Raw genomic sequence first — 13792 nt, 5'->3', positions numbered from 1 at the left:
CATTTCTGACCCAAATTTTTTCCCAAGTTTCCAACATTATAGGTTCCTGAATATTCTGTGCCCATTTAATCATGCAATTTTTAGTCAGTTCCATTTCCAAATCTATTTCTATCAAAACGTTATATAACCTTTTAATATGCGAATGCCCTTGATCTCTAATTTGTTTTAACAAGTTTTCTTCATTTTGCATGATACCAAATTTCTGATCTTCCTTCCATCTAGCTTGCAGTTTGCCCATACTGAAACCATGTAAAGGTTCTCCCTTCTTCTCTTAATATATTTAATGATTTCAATTGTAATTTTCCCCTCTCCATAAAAAGAAGTTCTTTATAAGTGATAATCTCTTGTTTTGGTTCTAAGCTTATATTCTCTATCGCGTGTTTAGGAATTGCCCATACAGGTATTTTATAATTCAACTTATACTGATACTTTTTCCAGACACCCAACAAACCATTTCTAAATATATGACTTTTAAATGTCTTGTCCACTTTCTTATCGTATAATAAGAATGCCATCCGTATAACAAATCATACCCTTCTATATTCAATATTCTTTCTTCAGTTAAATTAAACGAATCACTAATTATTGAAAGAACAACTGCCTCATAATATAATCTTAAATTAGGCATTTTAAGACCCCCTCTTTCACGTATATTCTGTATTATTTTTAACTTTACCCTGGGTCTTTTACCCGCCCATACAAAATTATTAATACTTTTCTGCCATTCCTTGAGATTTACATCTTTTATAAAAATTGGTATCATTTGAAACAAAAATAAAAATCTTGGCAAAACATTCTTCTTTATTGCTGCTATTCTTCCCAGTAAAGATAATTGTAACTTTTTCCAATTTTTCATATCTTTCTGAACTTTATGCCATAACACTTCATAATTATTTTTATATAATTTCACATTTGTAGCTGTAATAAACACTCCCAGATATCTCACATTTTTTACTATTTCAAAGCCCGTTATTCTTTCTAACTCTTCTTTTTGCTGTATAGTAATATTTTTTGTTATTATCTTCGTCTTTCGTTGATTTACTTTAAATCCCGATACTTTTCCATATTGATCAAGTATATCCCTCAGATATATCACCGAATGTGTTGGTTGTGATAGAGTAACAACCAGGTCATCTGCAAATGCTGTTAATCTATAATCTTGCTGTCTTATTTTAATTCCCTTAATTTCTCTTGAACTATGTATTTTATTCAATAATAGTTCTAAAGTTAAAATAAACAATAATGGAGATAATGGACACCCCTGCCTTGTCCCTTTTTCAATTTTAAAAATTTCTGTTAAACTACCATTAACTATTATTTGGGCTGTTTGTTGTTGATATATTGCCTTAATTGATTGTGTAAAATATTCCCCAAATTGCATCCTTTCTATTACTTTAAGTAAAAATTTCCAATTCAGTCAATCAAATGCTTTCTCAGCATCCAAGAAAAAAAGTGCTGTAGGGACCTGGTTGTTTCTCTCCAAATATTCCAGTAAATCAACAATTTGTCTAACATTACATCTCATTTGTCTCCCTTTAATAAATCCTGACTGCTCATTATGAATCATTTACTGCATAACTATCGTTAATCTATTTGCTAATATTTTAGCAAAAATCTTATAGTCAATGTTTAAAAGCGATATTGGCCTATAATTTTCTGGTTTGTTACAATCTTGATCTTCCTTTGGTATCAATGAAATAAAAGCTGTTCTCCATGAAGGAGACACTTCCCCTCCAGACAAAATTTTATTAAATAAATCCCTAAGCGGTTCCACCATTTCTGCTTGTAAATTTTTATAATAAACAGCTTTCAAACCATCTGTCCCTGTGGCTTTGCCCGTTTTTAACTCTTTAATTACTGAGAAAATTTCCTCAGAGGTTATAAATTGATTCAATCCTTCCCGTTGCTCCGATGTAAGTGCAACAATATTCTGCTCCTGTATATATCTCTCTATATCTATATCTTGAATTGAGTCACTAGTATATAGCTTTGTATAAAACTCTAAAAAAGCTTTCTTAATCAGATTCTGTTGATATACATCTTTACTTCTATATTTAATCTTAGCAATTAATCGTGATTTCTGTTTTTTCCTTATTAGATAAGCCAACCATCTACCTGGTTTATTAGCATTGCAAAACATATTATGCTTAGCATATTGTAGGTTAATAGCCATCTGGTCTGCTATCAACATTTTAAACTGCCCTCGTAATATACTTATTGCTTCTTTAAGTCTCTTGTCTTGTGGATTTAGAACAAGTAATTGCTCTTTCTTTTTTATTTCTTCCTCTAAATCTTTCTGCTTTTTCTGCTGTCTAAGTCTATGTCTAGTATTCATATGTATTAAAATTCCCCTCATATATGCTTTACTTGCATCCCATACCATCTCCATAGATGTGCCCTTATGCATATTCATAACAAAAAATTCTTTCATAGTCTTTTGCACTCCTTCACATTTTCTTCATATCTAAACAAATTCTCATTTAACCTCCATGATCGCCTATCTCTCTTTTCCTGATCTAATTCCACCCAAACCGGGCTATGATCAGATAACATTCTTGAACAGATTTTGGTCTTCTTTACCCTAGAAAGAAAATCATAGTAATTAGTATAAAATCAATCCTAGAAAAGGATTGGTGTCTGTCAGAGAAAAAAGTAAAATCTTTTTCTTCATTATTCCCCTCAAGCCAAATATCTCTCAACTCCAAATCTTCCATCATATCAAAAAAAGCTTTAGGGAGTTTGGCACAACTTGAAATATTTTGAGAAAGATTTTTCTTGTCTTTTCGAATGTCCAGAACTCCATTCCAATCTCCCATTAATATAGATGATTTATAATTCCATTGTAACATTTTGGCGTGTAAAAGTTTATAAAATTTTTCTTGTTGCTGGTTAGGAGCATATATTCCTACCACAAGTGTTTTCTTTCCCTCCGCTATCAGTTCAATTGCTATATATCTTCCTTGAACATCCGCTTCAATTAATTTAGTAGATAAATCTTTCTTTAAGTAGATAATTATGCCATTTTTCTTTTCCGGAGCCGATGCAACAAAATGTATACCTAATCTTGAATTTATCAAATATTTTTGGTCTGATATTCTAATGTGTGTTTCCTGCAAGCATATTACATCATTTTTAAATTGTTTGAGATATATCTTCTTTCTTTTTTGTGGTGAATTTAATCCATTTACGTTCCAGGTCAGAATGTATTTTTGTATTGTTTCTTATTTGTCCAGGAGGAAACCATTTTGATCTGATGTATAGTAGCGTTTAATATTTTTTTCAGCCTTTCTGCAATTATATTCATATATATTTTGTAATCAGCATTTAAAAGGGATATCAGTCTGTAGTTTTTAATCTGACTTTTATCTGTACCATCTTTTGGGAGTAGTGTAATATATGCTTCCCTCCATGATTCTGGTATCAAATAATGCTTCATTACAGATCTCCAATAATGTTGCTATAATTTCGTCTAATTTTTTATAAATTTCTCCTGGGAGACCATCTGGACCTGGTGTTTTATTATTTTTGAGTCTTGAGATTGTCGCTCTCAATTCTTCTACTGTTATTTCTTTATTCAATAATTCTTTTTCATCCTCCCCTAATGATATAATCTCTTCTTCCCTTAAGTAATTATCAATCTTCTCCACTGATATATATTCTTTATTATAAAGATCTGTGTAATAATCTTGCGCTATTTTCTTTTTCTCTTCCTCGTTATTCTGAATATTGCCCATCGCATCTTCCAATTGTTGAATAATCCGAGCTTCTCTTTCTTTTTTCAATTTAGGTAGGCCAGCTTCCAGTCTTATTGGCATGTTCAAAATAGAATTGTTTAGAATGTTTTAGATTTTTTGCAATTTCATCTTGCTCTGATAAATTTAACTTATGTCTCAGTAGGGTCAGCTTCTCTTTGATTCATTCATCTCCTGTTTTTATTTGGAGTCTCTTTTCCAAATTACTAATTTCTTCCAGAAGAGTATTGTGCATTTCCCATTTTTCCTTGTTTTTCTTTGTGTTATAGGCTATGGTTATCCCCCTTATATACGCTTTCATAGTATCCCATAAATTGGTTAAAGAGGTATGCTGTTTTTTATTTTCTTTAAAAAATAACCTCAATTCTTTCATTATCCTTTCTAATACTCCTTTTTTTTTAATATTCATGGATTTAATATCCATCTTCTAGTTCTTTTTGGGGGGGGCTTTCCATGTTAGCTCAAGGGGGTTATGATCTGCCCACGAATTTAGGGAGATCTCAATTTTTCCTATTTCTAGTCCTAGTTCTTTATTCATCCATAACATGTCTATTCTGGACCAAAATGCATGGGGATTAGAATAAAAGGTATATCTATTTTCTTCAGGATGAAAAGTTCTCCATATATCTATTAAATTTAGTTCCTCTGCCATATTAAAAAACGTTTTGGGTAGTATATTTCTTTTCTTCTTGTTGTCTTTACTGCTGGCATAATCTTTTTTAATATCTATTATCCCTTTATAATCGCCCACGATACAAATATTTCTGTGGCCTATCGTAATTATCTTTTCGTGTAGTTTTTTTATAATAATTCCCCTGGTTTTTGTTAGGCGCATAAATAACTAACAAAATTGATAAAAACCCTCTCTTTATCTCCACCATTAGCATTCTTCCTTTAGAATCCGCATATATTTGTTTAGCTATTATTCCTCCCCTAACATATATCATCACCCCTTTCTTTTTCTTTTCAGATAGAGCTGAATATAGTTTCCCCAACTTGCTATACTCCAAATATCTTTCATCCTGTTTCTGGATATGTACCTCTTGGAGGCATATTATATCTCATTTTTGCTTAACTAACTTTATAAATATCTGTCTTCTTTTTGTTGTTTAGCCATTCACGTTTATCGATATGAGCTTCCAATCTTCCATTCTTTAGGCTCTCCGCCTAGTGTTAATATCTGTTTGCCCTTGTAACCCTTAAAGTTCTTGTTTTACTACCTTTTATATCTTGATTCTCTCTTTCTTTCTTATTCTTCTTTTCTAGGGCTCCTTCTTTGACATCTCGTTGGTGTGACAGTTCTTCTTTCTGGCTTCCTCCTTGCTGCTCTGCTCCTCTTCGTTTCCTGTCAGTTGATCCAAAAAATCTTGTGCCGTCACTAAGCTATCTATTTTTAGTTTTTTGCCTTGACATGTGACAAGCATCCCTTCCGGTAATATCCATCTAAACATATTTCGTTTGTTCAGCTGTATAGCCAGGAAATAATAGTCTTTACGCAGCTCTCTTACTCTTCTGAGAACTTGTTTCAAAGTTATGATTTCTTTCCCCTTATAAATCATTGGTTCTTCTCTGGTTATGCTATATACTATATCACAGGCTCTTTTTCTGACAAATCTGATATGGACCTCTCTGGGCAATTTATGTTGTCCGGCGTAATTTGTCTGAATTCGATATATCTCATCTATTTGTGTTACAATTTTTTGTTTATCCCTTTGTAGGGCTTCTGCAATAATCTCCGCCATTACTTGTCCAAGATCTTCCTCTTTTGCCTCAATCATGTTTTGGAATCTTAAATAAAATGCTGCCTTGTCCATTTCCAGTTGGATCATTGAATCTTCGAGATCTTTGTTTAGGGCCATCATCTTTTGATCTACCTGGTCCAATTTTCTTTCATTTTGCTCTGCCTTGGCCTCTACAATTTTTATTTTTTCTTTGTTTTTCTGAATTGCTTCTTGGATTTCATTCATTTTACTATCTAAATTCTGGATATCAACTTTCATTTCACTATGATTGCTAAACATCGTTTCCTGCATTTTAACCATTGTCTCTTGTATTAGCGTTACGGCGGCTTGCATTGTTTGCATGGTTGGAGCTGTTGTAGATTTTTCCATCTTTAACGGCCCTTCAGTCGATCATTGATTTGAAGGAGATGCCATTGTTATCGTTGGGTTCAATGCAGTTTTCTTCCCTGCTTTTAGAGTTGTAGTAGTGAGTCTAATAATTTCTTTCAATATTCTACTTTGATCTCCCAGAATCTTATAAATATTTTTCCACACTACCATCCACCGTTAATTGCCTATTTTTTCTTGTTATTATTATTTCTCGGGATTATTTTTAGTATCACAATAAGGAGGTACAAATATGATAAATAACCAATATCAGTAATCTATATATTTTATATTAATATATTCTATACTAATTAATCAAAATATCTTAAGTCAATAAACAGATTTGTCTGCGTATCAAACTCAAAATCAAAACTGACAATTAAGATTGAAATACCTATTAACAATCACGTAAATCTATATCTCAAATTAAATCAATCTTCTAAGTCTCAATTAATACTGTAATACAGATAATTAACAATTAACAATCTCTGTCTAATTTTTATACCTGATTATTACTACCTACTATAAAAATATTTATTTAAATTCTAATTACTTAATTACTTCACAATCAATTACTTAATCACTAAGGCATTAAAAAAAGAATACATTAAATATACATTAAGATTCAAACAACCGTTTCTTAGAGGTATAAATGGTATATCTTCTCCAGAGCCTTCTTTCAAATGCAACTCTTAACTCCTCCCTAGTCTCTTATGTCTATCAATGTGGACAGTATATAGTAGTGTAAAAATATATAGTTCCTTAGATTGATGCTCTCCTTCTATACACTTTAGTTTCACCTCAATGTTCTTTAAGTCCTCTATTCAAAACTCAATTCAGTTAAGGCAAAGAAGAAGTCCTTCCCTTTCCTTTACCATTCAAACAGTCCTCCGATCTGCTTCTCTCGCTGTTGAGTCATGGCAATGTCAGTCCTCACTTCTTCTCCTCCTTTCAGTCCCGTTCCTATCTCCTTCTGTCACTCTGCAGTATCAGCTCTCTCACCTTCTTCGCCTTCTATTTCCTTTTAATTCTCAGTTCTCACCAACTTTTAATAGCCGTGCCTCTGCTTCACAAATTCCACTCTTTCTCCTCGTTGCCGTCTTAAAATTGAATATATTATGCTGATTCCTTTCTCCATCTGCCAAGTTGTTTGCTCTCTCACTGGAAATCTTCTAACCCGAAAAGACTGGACCCAATTCTTCAAAACAATTTTTGTTCTTGCGATGTTCCAGATAATCACTTAAAGTGACGCAGTCTGCTTCAAAAATCTTCTCTTCCCTGTACTCATCGGCTCATCGCAGCCTTGGGTCTGCCATTACGAGCTGTCAGACACATTCGCTTTGGATCGACAGAGGTGTCCGTTCATGCGAGTGATCACTCTTCACTTCGCCACACTCTGGACTCCCCCTCTTGTCCGCAATGCCCTCCAGGCTTTTTGCATCCCAAAGGGTCCCCAAAACGCAAAAAATCTGGGGTTGGAGAACAGAGACCATTCTCCTTCCTCCGCCACGCTGCGAATCGCCAACCAGAAGTCCTTAACTTCTATAATCCTATAGGGCTTTGGTACATCAAGGTATTTGGACAGTTCAACTAAACTATAATATTCAAAACAATACAGCAGAAAGTTTTTCTATGATTTCATACACTTGTAGTGAAATCTACTATTTGGAAAAAATGACCAAGTAATATGTTGTTTAATGAATGCAGGATTCAGGCTCAAGCAATGTGACTTAGAAATATGTATGTTGCTTTGTTTATACCTTCTTCTAAGGCTGCAGCCCTAATGAGAAATGATTCCAAATGTTTGGAATCATTGATACAGTAATACAGGGAGATACAATGTAACCAAGCTAAATAAAGGAAAGAAAACAGACAAAGCCAATCAATTCTACTATGTTAATCACGGTTAACAAATTGATGAAATTTTTCATCGCATGTACAAATTATAAGTGGTTCTTGGTTCTCCAATCTGCTATGGGCTCAGTAGTTTAGAATTTCTTCTTGTAACAAACAATCCATAAATAGTTCTCAACATGCAGAATTTAAACAGATAAACCTTATAAAGAAAAAGTGCCAGCTCTGTATTATGCATACCTATAAATAAAGTAATTAGGTCAAGTTTTGAGTTAGGCAAGGTATAGGGCTTTCCCCCCACTCCAAGTTTATCATCATTAGCTTACACATCTGCAGAGATTTTCAGTAACACCTAACCCTAAAATGATAACATTTGGACAATTGGGAAGATATGTAATTTGAAAATCACAAGGCTGTAAACTACTAAATTTTAAAGATTATAAATTTAGGAGATTTGGAGGTATAATTATGGGATTGATTGAATTTTATTAAGTTGGAGTTTTTAAATATTGAGACGTTGGAACCAAAGAGGTATACTGAGTATTCTTTATTAAAATTTTACAAAATGGATCTACAGGGGATAATAGAGGCAAATGAAGAAATAATCTTGATGCTTTAAAACATGCATGAAACTATAAAGAACCATAAGGAGACAAGGGGATTGTCTAAAGATAAAGAAATGAGTGAAGAAGCCACTCAAGAATTGGGGGGAAAAATGAACATGATATTCAGGAAATAGATGAGAAATTAGAAGAAGCAGTGGAAGGAAGGAAATAATCAAAACAAGATGCAAGAAGATAAAGTTAATAAAGAGAAAGGATTAATAAGTAGGAATCAATCAGATAATTCCTTAAAAGCTTATAATAGAACAGAGAAAAAAAGGAAAAATATCTTCAAGAAAAAAATGAAAGGTTTAGAGAAAAAGAAAAGAAAAATCTCTTTTTAAAAAAGGAAGTCATATTGATGGGTGTTCAAATAATACAGCAGAAAAAGGGCAACCTGAAAGGAATGTCCATTAGGTATAAAAATATCAAAAAGAGTTATAAGACTCCAAGAGAGAAAAATAAAAGGGTGATTAAAAAGTCAATAAATGATGGAACTCCAGAAAGGTTAAGTGATGATGGATAATGATAAAAAATATTAATTAAAAAAAAGTAGAAAATACAAAGAGTGAAAATAGTAGCATACATATTAACAGATAATAAAATGTTAGAATTAAAAATAAGATAAGCTTAGTAGGTGGAAGTTTAGGATTAGGTAATCTAATTGTATTATAAATATTAATAGTGTGTTAAAGTATATTGTGAACTTGAACTTTTAAGTTTTAGAAATTGTGGGGATTTTGAGATATATTCCAGGGATTGATTAAATTTTGTTAATATTTGGCCTTATTAGTAGCCCTAGACATTTGGGATATTGAAATTATGGTACAACAATGAGTAATTTTCAAAATATTAAATATTAGTAATTTAGTAGGGGATAACAAATACATGGCACAAAGAAATGTTATTTATGTTTAAATGAATTAATGGAAAAAATGATAAAGAATTATAAAGAGAGAATGGTATTGTTGAAGAAGGTCAGGATTATGCATACTTATTTGTATTATTACTGTTAGCATTGTTTAAAAAAGATTTGACCCAGTCAATACACTGTCCACAAAATATGTATGGTGTGTATTATATTAAAAAAATAAAAAATTATAAAAAAAAATAAATAAACCTATTTTCACTTTTTGTACAGCCAAAGCTGCTGCTGATTTCAGAATTCACTGCCTCTAAGCAAAGGCGCCACGGAATAATTATGCAAGAATGCCCAATGCTGAGAAATAACTTTCTAGGAATCATGCTACATATCCAAGGAACATCTTCTTACAAAAGGCACTCTCCACCAAACCTAGGGGTTTCTTTTGTGTTCTTGGCCTGCTGCTGTTACTACCCTGTACTTCCTAACCACTGCTCTTATAACAGAGAATAACAGAGAATAACAGAGTTGGAAGGGACCTTGTAGATCATCTAGTACAATCCCCTCCCCCCAAGCAATACAAACTGATCATGGACATTCCATAACACTTGTGGCTTTGATTCCTGGCTGCAAGCCATCCTATGGATGTAAGGTCTGTACAAATGAAATAAAGATAAATACATGTAGTCCTCAACTTATGACAATTGAGTCCAAAATTTCTGTTGATAAGTGAGACATTTGTTAAGAGTTTTGCCCCATTTTACAATCTTTCTTGCCACAGTTGTTAAGAGAATCACTGCAGTTGATAAATTAGGAACATGGTTGGTAAGTGAATCTGGCTTCTCCATTGACTTTGTTTGTTGGAAGGTGGCAAAAGGTATATAACCTTGGCACACATCAACGGTCGTAAGTATGAACCAGTTGCTAATCATCTGAATTTTGATCCCATGATTAGGGGGATGCTTCAAGGTCATAACTGTGAAAAATGGTCATAAGTCATTTTTTTTCAATGCTATTGTAACTTTGAATGGTCACTAAATGAACTGTTGTAAGTCGAGGACTAGTTGCATTCTGGTTGTTCCTTTTTATGTTATTCTAGGTGTGGTGGGGACTAGAGACATGGTGGCTTAGTGGCTAAGACGCTGAGCTTGTCGATTGAAAAATCGGCAGTTCAGTGGTTCAAATCCCTGGTGCCGCATAGCAGGGTGAGCTCCCGTTACTTGTCCCAGCTTCTGCCAACCTAGCAGTTCGAAACCACATAAAAAATGCAAGTAGAAAAATAGGGACTACCTTTGGTGGGAAGGTTCTGTGCATTCTGTGCGCCTTTGGTGTCAAGTCATGCCGGCCACTTGACCACGAAGACATCTTCGGACAGCACTGGTTCTTCGGCTTTGAAACAGAGATGAGCACCATCTCCTAGAGTCGGGAATGACTAGCACATATGTGCGAGGGGAACCTTTACTTTACCTTAGGTATGGTTCTTCCTGGAAGCTAGTACTAGTATCAACTTAAAACCACAATTGAGCCTAAAATTTCTGTTGCTAAGTGAGTCATTTATTAAAGAGAGTTTTGCCCCATTTTACAACCTTTCTTGCCACAGTTAAGTGAATTACTGCAGTTAAGTTAGTAACACAGTTAAGCGAATCTGACTGCCCCATTGCCTTTCCTTGTCAGAAGGTTGCAAAAGGTGATCACATGACTCCAAGATACTGCAGCCGTCATAAATATGAGTCAGTTGCCAAGCAGCTGAATTTTGATCACATGATCATGGAGATGCTGCATTGGTCGCGAGTGTGGAAAAATGGTCATTTTTTCAGTGCTGTTGTAACTTTGAATGGTCACTAAATGAACTGTTGTAAATTGAGGACTACCTGTATTGCAAACCAGGTGATATTGAAGTTCTATCACCCATATCTAAAGAGTTGGGTAAGTACACCACAGAAGTCATACACCTCACAGGATTCTTGACATAGAACTATTCTTGCCATTTTATAATGAATAATAAGGTGCAAACGGTTGCACGGATGAGCATTCTTCTACTTATTATTTTAGCTTTAGTGCAATATTTCAGCTCCAAGGATTCCCATGATTTTCTTTCCTTTTATAAAGATCAGCAGACAAAACAAGTGATATATTATAAGAGCCTTGGTACTACAGTGGTTTAAAGCACCCTGTTATTAACACAGCTGCCTGCAATTTACTGCTGGTTCGAATCTCTCCAAGGCTCAAGGTTGACTCAGCCTTCCATCCTTTCTAAGGTAGGTTAAATGAGGACCCAGTTTGTGGGGGCAATAAGCTGACTTTGTATAAATATACAAAAGTATGAAGGCTATTGCTTAACGCACTGTAAGCCGCCCTGAGTCTCCGGAGAAGGGCGGCATATAAATCAAATTTAAAAAAAAAAAAATATTAACAGTATTTTGCCAGTTATGACCTTAAAAATACCTTGCCCAACTTCTATAGATATAAGCCCATTCAACTGTTATCCTGAATGCTGTGAATATTTTTTCAATTCACCTGTTTATGGGGCTTTATGCTTTTTAACCTGGTTTTATATTTTGCTTTTTATTTCCGCTGTTTTTTGCTGATTTTTTAAAATTGTTGTGAGCCGCTCAGTGTTACTTTTGCAAGATGGGAGGCTATATAAATCAAATCAAATCAATGCAATGCAATGCAATCAATCAACACAATGCACACAATGAAGCCAGACACACCGAAGGCCAGATTTCAATCTAATAAAGGAGAATACAAACTGACAACAAACCACATTCCTTACTAGCACTGATGTTGTTACCTAGTTTGGGTAATGAAATGTCTGCAAGAAAACAAGCAAACTCAGAGAGCACGGAGAACCCCTCCTTTCAACCCTGAGCTACAAATATTCTTCTTTATTGGTACCAGATATGGATGTCAAATGCTTCAGACAGCAGCAAATGGGATCTTAATCCATCAATGCAATCAGTGGATGAATGAATGCAATCAATCAATGCCCAAGGAAGACCCACCAAAGGCCAGGTCTCATTTTGGGACCCTGAACTTCCTCCTGCCAGTTCCCACACCAGGGATTAAAGCTGCTTCATGGCCTCCATCCAAAGGTCACCAGCCGGACGTTGAAAAGGCCTGGACTTCAAACCCAAAGTTGGTTTCTTTTATGATGAACCTCTCTGGCTTTTTAACTTTTTATAAATATATTTTTATAAAGTACAGGTAGCCTAGACTTACAACCACAATTGAGCCCCAAATTTGCTAAGTGAGACATTTCTTAAGTGAGCTTTGCCCCATTTTACAACCTTTCTTGCCAGAGTTATTAAGTGAATCATGGCAGTTGTTAAATTACAAGCTTCTTTGTGAAGTGAATCTGATACATCCATTGACTTTGCTTGTACGAAAGTTGCAAAAGGAGATCCCGGGACCCTACAACTTGTCATAAATGTGAGCCAGTTGCCAACTGTCTGAATTTGGATCACATTAACCATTGGGATGATGCTGCAACGGTTGTAAGTGTGAAAAATGGTCATGTCACATTTTTTTTCAGGGATGCTGTCACTTTGAACGGTCACTAAGTGAACTGTTTTAACTCGAGGACTACCTATGCTGATAAAAAAAATTGGTCGCATGGGGCCTTCCCTGGGGGGGGGAACCAGAATGTCAACTCAATTCTCTGAAGGGGAGGGGGGGAAAGGGGGGGGGGCACCTCCCCCATCCTCCATGAAGACAAGACTGCGATCCCAGCAATCCCAGCCAGACCTGGAAAAGCCCCCCACCCCACACCCCACACCCCACCCCCGCTGTTTTAAAGCCCTGGGACTCTTCAAGAGCGCCCCTGCGCTGGGTAGCCCTCCCGTCCTGGGCCATGAGAGCTTAGAAGAACAGCAACACCCGCTTCGTCCAGCCACAGAGCCCCCTGTCCTCCTCACCTGCCCTCCTCGCCGATGCAGCTGGCCGTTCTGGGTCTGCCGCCATCGGCATCGGCGGCGGCGGCGGCGGCGTCTCCGCTTGGGGGGCCTCGTGGTGGCCGCTCCCGCTCAGCGGCATCCACAGCATGAGGGCGGCCGCAGAAGAGGCTTAGGCAAAGCGGCTCCGGAGTCCGGGAAGAGGCGCCGCCAACAGCGGGCTTCAACTGAAGCAGCTTCGGGACTAGGCCGCCCCGGCGCCGTCGCTAAGCAACCGCGCGGCCCCGCCCTCCCCGACGGAGTTGCTGAGGCTGCCGGGGCGGAGGAGGCTGGCCCTGCCGGCGCATGCGCGCTGGGGAGCTCGGGGTTTTTTTTCTCTGCCCTCCAACTGGAGCGGGGGGGGGGTCGGTGGGTTCTGGGAATGTGGGGCGACCCTACGTGGGTTATCGTGGTGCTGGAGAAGTTGGCCTATGATAAATGCCCTTGGTAGTCGGGAAGTCATTTATTTGCTTTCATTGCATTTTTCTTTCAATGTTTATAATTTTAATGCTTATAATTTATCATTTTTTTTATCTTTGGTGATCCCCCCCCCATGTATCTTGGGTTTTTTTTAAAAGAAGTAGTGAAACATAACAACAGAAAATATACAACCCCATGAAGTGCATTTCACAAATGAAATGCACATTCCACAGTCGCATGGCTGATTTCTGTTGAAATTTGT

The 13792-nt window shown here is 36.1% G+C and overlaps 1 protein-coding gene across 2 annotated transcripts in view; it reads right to left on the bottom strand.

Moving 5' to 3' along the window:
* ZC3H12B (zinc finger CCCH-type containing 12B) overlaps positions 1-13416 on the bottom strand; it is an 81762-nt gene extending 68346 nt beyond the window's left edge. Inside the window, exon 1 of one of the 2 annotated variants that reach the window (XM_034435076.3) lies at positions 13096-13416. The gene's annotated coding sequence lies outside the window, so the exon portion shown is untranslated. The remainder of the gene's footprint in view (positions 1-13095) is intronic. The other variant, XM_034435077.3, reaches the window with a different exon arrangement.
* Between the last annotated feature and the right edge of the window lie 376 nt (positions 13417-13792).

Source organism: Pantherophis guttatus, chromosome 12, assembly GCF_059756535.1.
Source record: "Pantherophis guttatus breed Tessera chromosome 12, ASM5975653v1, whole genome shotgun sequence".
Taxonomy (NCBI): domain Eukaryota; kingdom Metazoa; phylum Chordata; class Lepidosauria; order Squamata; family Colubridae; genus Pantherophis; species Pantherophis guttatus.
The sequence above is the reverse complement of the archived record's forward strand: the minus strand, read 5'-3'. Positions and strand labels throughout refer to the sequence as shown.